At 41.6% G+C, this 12,310-nt stretch overlaps 1 long non-coding RNA gene across 1 annotated transcript; it reads right to left on the bottom strand.

The window, feature by feature from the left end:
- Nucleotides 1-2,146: 2,146 nt before the first annotated feature.
- LOC135463865 (uncharacterized) lies at nucleotides 2,147-6,708 on the bottom strand. The gene is made up of 4 exons (XR_010443606.1): nucleotides 6,191-6,708; nucleotides 4,889-5,293; nucleotides 3,345-3,431; nucleotides 2,147-2,851 (listed from the first exon to the last, which is right to left on the bottom strand). It is a non-coding gene; the product is annotated as an uncharacterized LOC135463865 (long non-coding RNA).
- Nucleotides 6,709-12,310: the final 5,602 nt, after the last annotated feature.

Below are 12,310 nucleotides of genomic sequence, written 5' to 3' on the forward strand. Positions count from 1 at the left end.
TATTTGTCAGACACGGGCAATGGATGATACCCCGTATTTTCCTCTAAATTGTGTGTCAGGAGGTATGCCACATAAGAACTTACATACCGTGGTTTCACCTAGGCCTTGCATCAGGTGATTTATCAGAAAACTGATGAATTCCCTTGACGGCGGACATCCAGAAAAAAAAGAAACCAAAAAAGAAGAAAAGACAACAGAATAAAACCCAAAACACTGGACTCTTGATGCATTTATATTTTATGCTGCGTGTTGTAGCATCGTTTCCTACATATGACCCATTACCATTTATACTGTCTGTATAGTACAGTTTTATGGTAAGATTTCCTGTGACCCATTACCACACTTACAGTTTCGTCTCGTTATATTTTAGAGTGTGAAGCATCGAGTCCAACCAAATGTGGAGAAGATTGTCATTGTAATAATACCATGTCTTGTGGTTTTAATGTCTGTTTGGGAAGCCTCTGTGCTCCAGGATGGGAAGGGAGAACCTGTCAGACACATACAGGTAACAGTATTTATTCATATGGCCAGTTAGCACCAGACGTGGCGAAGACTGTCACTGTTATAATAATTTCGCTTTGATGCCTGTTTGGGAGAAGGGCGTGGTCCTGTCAGACACCTAAAGGTAACAATATTTACTCTATTATATGACCAGTACGCACCAAATGTGGAGAAGACTGGACCTTCTCAGGCGGCCTTGCTGCTTGTAGGGGAAGAAGGTGTGCTCCAGAGTGGGAAGGGAGCGCTTGCCAGGCACCTACAGGTAACAGTATTTACGCCATCATCGGCCAGTTAGTACCAAGTGTGGAAAAGATTGTCACTGTAATGTGTGTGTAGGGAGGCGTAGTCTCTCTTAGTCGGAGATGTGAGGATAGAGAGAGGCATAGTATTTCTGGAGTTGTTATAGCTGAGAGAGCCGTATAAAATACGTTTTTAATGATAGGTTCCAATTAAAATTATTTTTAAAAGCCACAATAAAAGTTTGCCACCAAATTACATTTCATTCCGTCAAAGAAACTAGGAAATATAATAAAGATTTTTATAAGGTTTTTCTTTTTTTCTTTTTTTTTTGCTTCTTTACCTTTGCTGTGGAAAGTTATATACAGCATTTAGGATTTAGTAAAAACCCAAAAGATTTAAATTTAAAGTAAAAGCAGCAATTAATAAGGAACTAAGCATTAAAACAAGGGATAGGGACCATATGAAAAGCTAAATTTTTGGAAACTAGAAGTTAAAAATACTCGCGCCTAACATGTGTATGCTAACACAATTTTAAGACAGTCAAACATTGGTGTGTACAAAATTTATAGATTGTTTACTTCAGTGAGAAAGATTCTTTCTGAAATCTCAGATACCTTTGTGTCACTATCCAGGGTGATATGTTTCTCCACGCTGACCTTACATACGTATTGTGAAGAAAAATGGGAGAACAGACCTTGTCAGACATCAGGTAAGATTGGGAAGCTGTGATGGCCGGTGGGAGAGGAGAACCTCTCCGACTCCTGCAAGGTAAGATTGGGAAGTTATGATGACCGGAGGGAGAAGTGAGCCTGTCAGACATTAGGTAAGATTGGGAAGCTGTGATGACCGGTAGGAGGGGAGAGCCTGTCCGACACCTGCGAGGTAAGACTGGGAAGTTGTGATGACCGGAGGGAGAGGAGAACCTGTCAAGATCTATAGGAAAGACTGGAAAGTTGTTATGATGGATGGGACTGGAGAACCTGTCTGACGTCAGGTGAGATTGAGAAGCTGTGATGACCGGCGGAAGGGGAGAACCTGTCAGACACCTATAGGTAAGGTTGGACAAGTAACTTTGGTTATTTCGTATAACGGTAAATCGTATATTTCATGAATCGTTTATTTCATTGGATAATCTATCCTCATGCCAAAACATAACCAAGCAATTACATAATTTCACTACTCAAAATCACGATTACTGTGATTATAGCGTTTTACTAAGAAAAATAAAACAGATAGTAATGCGACACGTTGGAGTCGCCGTCACAACAAAGACAGTTGGATGGAAACTGTTGTATTGGAATGCGTGATATCGACAAATAGCAACCAGATGATATTGAATTCTAAAGACTGTAGTTGTAGTGTGATACAACTTCAGCTATCGTGTACTTCTGGCCTCGGACCCCCATTAATTTTCCATAAGCGACAATGTTAACGTCTAGCGCTGTAGCTCAGTCCCAAACATTCCGTGGCCATTAAGCTTTGGTGCATACCTGGCCCAGCCTGTGAGAAAGAAGCCATAAAAATCTTGACATAGGTTGACCGTCAAAATCTGGACCTTTCCATGCCGGCAGCTGGGAGGCGTGCCTAGCAACGCCAAGGGGACGTCACTCGCAGCCTCATCACTACCTCACACCTTGTGTCCTCTCGCCCAGAATTTCAAACTTTCATCAATAAAGCTCATACCTCCTCAAAGTTTAGACAGTTTCCAGCATTTTAATACCAAGCATGCACCTGTGCACCAAAAATGGACGCCTGGGAGCAAAAAAAGACTTTATACCCTAAAATTCACAGAACTACAATCGTCCCTACCGAAAAACGGAAGTTGTAATGGGGGTCTGTGTCCTATCACACCAGCCACCTTTTTTCAAAATCAATAATTTTTGCACCACACAATTCCTGACACTTCTGAACCTCACAGGCAAAATTAGGGCTTGATACATGCAGAAACTTTGGAGTTGAATGAATTCAAGTTGGGGTACCCCCATCTTGAACATGTGTCTTTTTTCCAGGGTGAAAAAACTCTGAGGGGTAAACTTTGAAGCCTTGCAGTGCATATACCGTTCGAGATATCTCCATCAGGTCAACTGTTTTGGAAAGACAAGATGTTTATCTGCAAGAAAAGTTAAAAAAATCACATTGACAGAGCACTTTAGACTTTTCAAAAGCAACCATTTAGAGAAATATACATTTTTAAGAAGACTTTTCTACTCAGAGCAGCTTTAAATATCAAAGTTACAAGCCAAAAGTGTCAAAGCATACATCAAAATATAGGTAATTTATCTGACAATTAAATGTCAAAATATACGACATTTACTTCAGCAACTATGTGAAAAAAATTGACTGACAGTGTGGTAGGGGGTATCAAAGCGGATTGTCACGATTTCGGAACAATCACTTGTGACCAAAATCAAAGCAAGAATAATGCCTCAAGGTGATGAAGACCTAATCACAGGCACTTTTTTAGTGGACAGGACTTAAGAAAAGACTAGTATCCCAGTTCCCCACTGAATAACATGATGAAACCCTTTAAAAGACCACCCAGCCAGGCACCCCCCCCCCCCTGCCCTCCTCCCCCATGACTGCTGATTGGCTGACCAGCTCACCATGCAAAAACCTCCCTGCACCATTGCTGTTGTCTCACAGCAGGTTATTACTCTGCACAGTAACATCAAAGGGTGTCACATTGGCATCTACAATATATAAACAGAGAGGAAAAATATGAATTTAACATTTCCAATCAGGCAGCCACCAAGTACACCTATATTGGTCAGTCTGACAGTTAACAAGGCAAACAATCTACCCCAAAACACCATGAAGGGAGACAGAAAGAGGAAACAGTCTAGATTTCAAGCTGGAAAGGCCCAGAATGGCTCAAATAACCTGTCAGCAGTTACAGACATGCTGAATCCTGTGCCTGGGTGTTCCTTGATGGACACAGATTTCCAGCCCAATCAGGAGGCTGTAAGAACACACCAGCCTGACACAAAGAGAATACAGCGGCCAAGACGGTGCAAGGTAGATTCCACGGCTGGATCAGACAGAGATACACATGAGCGGGAATGGGCTGCTGAAGGAATGCGACTCATAGATATACAGAAAATGGTGTGTATATGGAACAAAGTTATGCTTGAGCACAGTGAGACCAAGGACCACTGTCCACTGCCCAGGTTAGAGATAGCTGCAGAGAAAAAGTGGGGTTTAGCCTGGGCGTTCAGTTTTAAGTGCTGTGACTGTGACTATGTATCTGGCTTCCACAAATTCTACAAAGAGGTAGAATGCAACAGACCTGGCCAAAAAGCTGCGGCGGTGAACCGAGCTCTTCAAGTAGGCCTCCAGGACACACCAATGGGGAACACCCGAGCCAGACTCCTATTTGCAGCGATGGACGTGCCGCCTGCCACTCGTAGGAACATGCATCGCACTGCAAACCATGTCGCATCTGCAATCGCAAAGCTGAACAGAGAGGATATGGCAAATAAGGTGGAAGAGGTAAAGGCATACAAAAGGCAAAGAGGAGAGGATGACAGCACAATAGATCTGGCCACAGACACTCGCTACAACAGCATTACCATAACCAGTCCCAAGAAACCGGGCCAGAATGCTTCACAAGCAATTTCCCTGGCTGTGGAGACATCAACAGACAAGCAATACATTGTCTCCGCAGCACTGAAGAATAAATTGTGTTGGACTGGGTCCTGGCTAAGAGGAAAAGGCTTCCAAGTAAAGTGCCCTGGAGGACACGAGGAGTGCACAGCGAACACAAACCCACATGCCCCCTGGTCCGAGTATAATATGGGGAACGAGATTGGCGAGGGATTGGCGAGGCAAGGTGTTTTAGCCAAACATGTAACCACAGACGGCGACTCCAGGTCAGCCAAGGGAGTGGAGGACGGCATCCGACTGGTCGAGCCACTGTGGGAGGTCGAACGGTTAGCAGACCCCACGCACCTTGGTAGATCCCAGTTCAAGAAATGTAACCAGGCTAAGTTCAGTGATGCCATGTTCGAAGGACAGGGCCGAACGAGGGAAGCCAGGAAGAAAGCACAGAAGGTGTTGAGTCAGGATGTTAAGGCCAGGTGTAGCTTGATATTTTCTCAACTTATGTCTGAGCACATTGGTGACATGAGGAAAATAAAAACTTGCCTACCCAGGGTTGTGGATGCAACGGTCAGGTGTTACGGTGGGGACTGTTCCAAATGCCGCAGGAACAGTGTGGTTTGCTCCGGAGGGGAAACCAGCAGCTGGTGGGAGAGGTCCCTGTTTTTATCCACCAGTAAACTCTGCCCTTTTAACATGGATGACAACGACAGGAAACTATTGACCGAAGTACTGCACATGAGGTTGAGCGAGACAGCCGTCACCAGTCTCCGGATGAACACCAGCACTCAAAAGTGCGAAGCTGTCAACAGATCACTCAGCGTCTCCTTGCCCAAGAATGTAAACTACAGCAGAAATATGGAGGGAAGGGCGGCGTCCACAATCCACAGACTTAACAATGGCCAGGACAAGTCCACGGCTGCCAAACTCCAAGCTGTCGGCGCCAGTATTTCACCTAGGAGCGAGAGAACAGTACAACAGATTGAAAGGGTGAACCAGTACCACAAGGTTTATAAGAAGCGACAGACAGTTAAGGGGAGATCACTCCGCAATACAGCCAGAAAACTTCGAGAGCACATTGAGTACAGGCTTTCAAATCCAGAAGAAAAAACTGACTATGCCAAGGGACAACTGGACAACACCCAAACAGATCACACATACACTAGATATTTGTAACCGCCAATTTTGTATATAATTTGTCACTGCTGTTGTTGCTTATGAAAGAAATTAAAAAATGATAACAGAAATTGAGCAAAATCTAAAACAATCTGTTATTTATTATTTTTAATGAGGGGAAACCAACCTGCTCAGTCTTAAATGCAACATGCAACTTGCATACTGCCCATGGCCGAGACAGCAGTGCTGCCTGTTATTGTTAACACAATGTGATTCCAAGCTTATGTGGTCCACATTTACACAGCGTGTGTTGTGGCACACGTGTGAACAATCAAGCTTGGGATCTAAATGTGACAGCCCCTGTCTGGCCATATAAACAAGTCTACTGATGTGTTTCTTCTTCCATCGATGTGTGACGGGGTCTTTGTAGGAGGCAAGACCATATCGACCATCCCTCGTCAATGGTCCAGTCCACACTCGACAGGCTCCGTTTTCACTATAAACACTGAAACTTTCAATTTTTGCAGCAATTTCTGCTCTGAACGTCTCCATTTTCAAGCGTAGGAATACTAGAACGTTGCATGTTGTTCATTTCAGGATGCCTATACACATGCTACCCTACGCTGAACAGCATTTTACCGATTTTTCATCAAAATGGATATTTTCAAAATGTAAATAGCCCCAAGAAGCTATGAAACGGCCCAATCAATGCAAAACACATCACAGACATACCCACCAAAAATTATCAGGCTGCTGCGAAATCTAAGCGCATAGTGACATTTTTCACATTTTGGTGACTTCGTCAGTACAGGCCTCGGACCCCCATTAATTTTCCATAAGCGACAATGTTAACGTCTAGCGCTGTAGCTCAGTCCCAAACATTCCGTGGCCATTAAGCTTTGGTGCATACCTGGCCCAGCCTGTGAGAAAGAAGCCATAAAAATCTTGACATAGGTTGACCGTCAAAATCTGGACCTTTCCATGCCGGCAGCTGGGAGGCGTGCCTAGCAACGCCAAGGGGACGTCACTCGCAGCCTCATCACTACCTCACACCTTGTGTCCTCTCGCCCAGAATTTCAAACTTTCATCAATAAAGCTCATACCTCCTCAAAGTTTAGACAGTTTCCAGCATTTTAATACCAAGCATGCACCTGTGCACCAAAAATGGACGCCTGGGAGCAAAAAAAGACTTTATACCCTAAAATTCACAGAACTACAATCGTCCCTACCGAAAAACGGAAGTTGTAATGGGGGTCTGTGTCCTATCTAGCGGCCATCTAGCTCAGGGGCCATAACTCCGTGAGGCAAATGAATATCACTCTCATCTTACTGTGATCGTAAAGGAATCACGACAATACTGTCTGCATGTTCACCCAGTTTTATTGCACTCCGTTGAGTACCAGTATTAATGGTTTGCATCGCTTACACAGATTGACTGTAACATAGAAAGGAATAGTGTTGTATCAGTCACAGTCATACAGGGAATAATAACACGGACTGATTGATGTAGGCCTATTACATGTTGTTGTTGTTGTTACATTACTGGGATCACACATTAGTATAATAAACATTCAGAATATATTCTAGAGCGCTACATGATACTGTTTTACTATTTATATGACTAAAACATCATATTACTCGTTTAATGTACCGTGAACTGTGAACTGTGGCACAACTGTGGCACATTCACTATCTGTTTACATTACAAAAGGATGCGGGCAACGTCGCTCTGCTACACGTACCAAAATAACACAAATATGCAATAGTAAAAAGATATGCAGATTTCTGCTTAATGTTACTGTTTATAATGACGATAAACACATTATACAACGTACCGATTGGTATTCTTTCCACGGTCGCTAACAACGAGTAGAGGATTGAAGAACTCGTTATCGCATGGAGGCCGCCATATTGTGAACAAAGTAGATAACTGTGCGGTAACACTAGAAGCTCAGAACGGAGTTACCTCCCACGAGCTTGCTTAAAGTGCATAACACCACTTGCTTACATTTGGCCTTTACACTTATAATAAAACATCACATTTGGTACGAATTCAGAAAACAACAAAAGCTTTAGCTTATGTCCCGGGAGAATCCGGTGAAGGAACCGTGGAATATTCCAAAGAGGATTAAATGAATGACATAAGTGAATTCGAATTGCTTAGGTTTGTTCCACGCGAGATCTTCTTTACAACCGAGAGCAGACAATACATAGCACGAGTCGTTTGAATGGGGAATCAGAGATGTCATGTATATGTATACGTCGATGTTGTATTCGGAAGGTTTGACAGATTGTTACAGGATTTCTATGTGTCGCGAGACAGCAAAGTGTGTTACGGGAATAGAATTTTTTGACCCATGTCAATCAACGAGTATTTTTAGTAAAAGATAAGAAGTCCATGTTTTAAACCGTTTGTCTACCTTTTTGCCAGAACCAAATCTAAAAACCAAAATTAAAAGCTTTGATTCCAAAATTTAAACGTGACATTGTGTCAATACAGAAAGAAATTTTATAAAACGCAACTCAGAGTGATGCTCTTTTAGACCTTTTTATATCTGTGAATGAAAGTAATCTTAAGAAAACTTAACTTTGTAAAGGTAAACCACCGTATTTTTGTTCAGTTTACTTGTTAGTTTCAATACATCTTGATTAGTTTGGGTTCCCCAACTTTTCGCGGAACTAAAATGGCTCGAGATATGGCTCTGATTGCAATTTCCGGCTCAACACACTTCACTATTTCATTATCTTTACTAGATGCTCTCATTTTCAGGGGGTGAATTAACTGTCTGTTCCTGTGCCCCAACGGGATTTCCGGACGCTGTCATTATCCTGTCATTTCTCTGTGTGATTTTACTGCTATGCTTCATTGTGTCTGTCTTAAAATGGAAAAGGCTTCGCAGTCGACTCAGAGAAGAGACACAAGCTCGATACGTCACATACCAGGTTATTATTTTTTGTCGTTTGCAAATTCTGTTGTTTGTTTTTCTGTTCTTTTCATTACCGCTAAAAGCAGTCAATACTTTTTCAAATTATTCGACACAGATTTCGATGGTCACTGTGCATTTGTATTCCGACTAGGTCTAGTTAATTTCTTTTACACCTGGTGGACAACATTTGATACGGTTGCTTTGGCGAGTAGGGGTGTACTCTCTTCCACAGACATTGTGTGTAATCGACTGAAGGCGACTACCAAATCTTTTTAAGTTGATGTCAGCTGTTGTCTGTAAGTTGTGCACTAAAATTGACGCCGTGTACGCTGCCTATACAATTTACTCTACGTTTCCATGTACGCCTTTGAACTATTCGTCTTCGTACAACGTCAGTTTTCGTTGGTACATTGCTGTAAAGAAAGCATATATATTCTGACACATATATCGGACAATTGGTGGAAGACGTGCGATCTGCGACAAATTATCTTTAAAATCACACCGAGAGCCCTGTCACTCGGTTCTTGCCACCAATATCCGGAGACCAACAGAGCGGAAGGATCTGGAAATTTACTGTTGCAAAAATAGGATAACAACAGGCGAGCGTCTTAACCACGCGGATTCTTCCCGTTCCCAAATCAACCAGTAATTCACCAGTGTAGACTGTCAGAGGGACGTGGTCAAAACTGTGAGAACGAAAAGAAACTTCATCACGCTGATTGTGAAAAAAAGTTTTGTCAGAGTCAACCAACAGAAACTGTGGTCAGACCTACCTCAGAGCACTTTGTCGGGCTGACCTCAAATAACTCTCAGTCCGCTTCTGTGGCCTAATGGTTAGAGCATCCGCCTCGAAGTCGGGTGAAGCCAAAGACCTTTAAAGGGTACTTGTTGTTGCTCGGTTTGCCACTCAGCACTGAGATGTTAGAGCAAGGAAAAAGGAACGGTTGTCCCGCTGTCAGCATAATGTGACTGGGTGGGGTGTCATGCCTGGTGTATTCTGCATGATACTTCAGTGACGGCAGCACTTTGGCGGCATGGATTCGCATTGCCACAAGGAGACACAGTATATGTACACACACCTAATGACTCCTCTTCGCCTTGTGACAGAAAAATTGTTAAGTACGACGTTAAACCCCAAGATTTCAGTCATTCAATCCAATAACTTTGTCAGACTGACAACAAGTTACTATGCCTTTAGTTATCGTAAATGTGTTTGTACATGTAAGTATATTTTGTATGTTTGAGACAGCGAATCACCCGGTATTTTCTCTTGTTTTACAACCACAACCAGTTTTCTACAATTATTTATTATTTATTTAAAGGTGAAATTTCAGGATGTCCATCACTGATAAGGGTAGTAATTCGACGTTTAGCGTCACGTGGGTTATCATTACCATCTCTCACTCGAAAAATATTTATGGTATTCATCCTTTACTCTGCAATATTCTGTCAATTACTCTACTTTAACTTTTACTGAGTAGCTATATAAGACGCTCGTTCTGCCTGTTTGTCCGTCCGTCTGTTTGTCGGTCTGTCTGTCTGTCGGTCAATCGGTCCAATTTTACTAGGTGACATTATATCTTCCAGTATAGACCAACTATGTTTTACTCGAGCCAGTCACTTAGCTTAAGGCTGAGGGCAGGACGAGACAAAATCATTATAAGACATTTACCCTACTGGCTGAAGTTTATTTCGGATGTGCTTTCCTTTTTCCCACAAAAACATATCAGCCTCACAGATCTGTTTTCTTGTGAAATTAATCTCTTTTCTTAATGTAGAAAACTACTCTGTGTAAGCTTTTGCTCTAGTAATACTTTTGATTTTCTCAGGTAAACCCTACAGGTGCCGATCAGAATGGTGTCTATGAGGCCATGGGGGATACTTCTGGGTTAAGGAGTACTGGTGAATACGAGAATGTGGGGGATACTCCCGGATCAAGGGCTTAATAACGCGCTGTACAATGTTATTTAATACAGAGATCACGTGAATAACGACAATCATACAAACTGTAACTTACACATAGTGCATGTATCATCGGGTAGATGTAACGATATTTCTCTTTTACAACACACCAATCAAAAACACATCAATGTGTACATCTGTAACAATATTTCTCTGTTACAACACACCAGTGTGCACATATGAAAAGACTTCTGTCTGCAAGAAGACACCAGTGTGTACTGATGCAACAATTTTGTATGTTAAAGCGCACAAGTGTGTACATGGGAGCAAACTTCTGTGTGTTATACCGCACAATTAATTACATATGTTCTAAAGTTCATACTTGTCTGACGAATGTTTTCACTAAAGCACCCGTGTGTACATATGCGACGAAGTCTGTTTGCCAAACCATACAAGCATGTACATATGTAACGATTTCTGTTTGCTACTGCACAGAAGTGTGTACATATGTGATGATTTATGTTTACTAATGCATACAGATATGTACAAATGTGACGATTTCTGTTTGCTAAAGCATACAGGTGTTTAAACATGACGATTTCTGTTTGCTACAGCACACAAGTGTGTACATATGTTAAAATTTCTGTTTGCTACAGCACACAACTGTGTACATATGTGACGATTTCTGTTTGCTACAGTGACGCTTTCTTTTTGCTACAGCACACAAGTGTGTACATATGTGTCGATTTCTTTTTGCTACAGCAACAAGTTTCTACATATGCGAGCATTTCTGTTTGCTAAAGCATACAGGCGTGTACATATGTAACGATTTCTGTTTACTAAAACCCACAACTGTGTACATATGTGAAGATTTCTTTTTGCTACAGCACACACGTGTGTACATATATGACAATTTCTGTTTATTAAAACATACAGGTGTGTACATGTGACGATTTCTGTTTGCTAAAACCCACAAATGGGTACATAAGTGTCGATTTTTGTTTGCTACAGAACACAAGTGTGTACATATGTTAAAATTTCTGTTTGCTACAGCACCCAAATGTGTCCCTATGTGTCGATTTCTGTTTGCTGCAGAACACAAGTGTGTACATATCTGACCATTTCTGTTTGCTACAGCACATGAGTGTATAGACATGTGACGATTTATGTTTGCTACAGCACACAAGTGTATAGACATGTGACGATTTATGTTTGCTACAGCACACAAGTGTGTACATATGTGTCGATTTCTGTTTGCTACAGCACAAAAGTGTGTACATATGTGACCATTTCTGTTTGCTACAACACACAGGTATGTACATATGTGACGCTTTTTTTGCTACAGCGCACAAGTGTGTACATGTGTTGCAATTTATGTTTACTAAAACCCACAGGTGCGTAAATATGTGACCATTTCCTTTTTTTTAAAAGATTAATCGTGTGTACATATGTGACGATTTATGTTTGCTAAAGCATACAGGTGTGTACATATGTGACGATTTCTGTTTGCTAAAACTCACAGGTGTTTACATATTTGATGATACGATAGTCCTGTATTCTTATTTTATGGACGCCAGTTAAGCGGTTGAATGGGTACATTTTTGGACACCTTTGCAAAATTGCATCGACTATAGTGTACCTTTATGTATTGTATATCTGCTGTCTCTTTGGTTCAGTACCCAATCGTTTGCCGCTAAATGGGGATTCAGTAATTTCACAGTTCTTTACTGCGTCAAACGTTTTTTATATCGTAAACCAACGGCGGAAATAAATCTCTTAGTAAGCTTGTTCTATCCCGTAACAATGGAGCATATATACTTAAATAGCACACATAGCAGACGTGGTATATACTAGTAAACATGCAGAGTAGTAATTTTTTCTTAAAATAAAATATTGCGCCATTGTAATGTAATAGCAGATTGTCGGCTTAGTAATCTGCAAAAAAAACAGTAATAAGATTTCATAGTTTCGAAAGAAAGCTTTAGATGGGCGATGATGATTAATTTTGAGAAGATCTATAGTGGGTC

The sequence above is a fragment of the Liolophura sinensis genome, chromosome 3 (genome assembly GCF_032854445.1).
Source record: "Liolophura sinensis isolate JHLJ2023 chromosome 3, CUHK_Ljap_v2, whole genome shotgun sequence".
Classification (NCBI taxonomy): domain Eukaryota; kingdom Metazoa; phylum Mollusca; class Polyplacophora; order Chitonida; family Chitonidae; genus Liolophura; species Liolophura sinensis.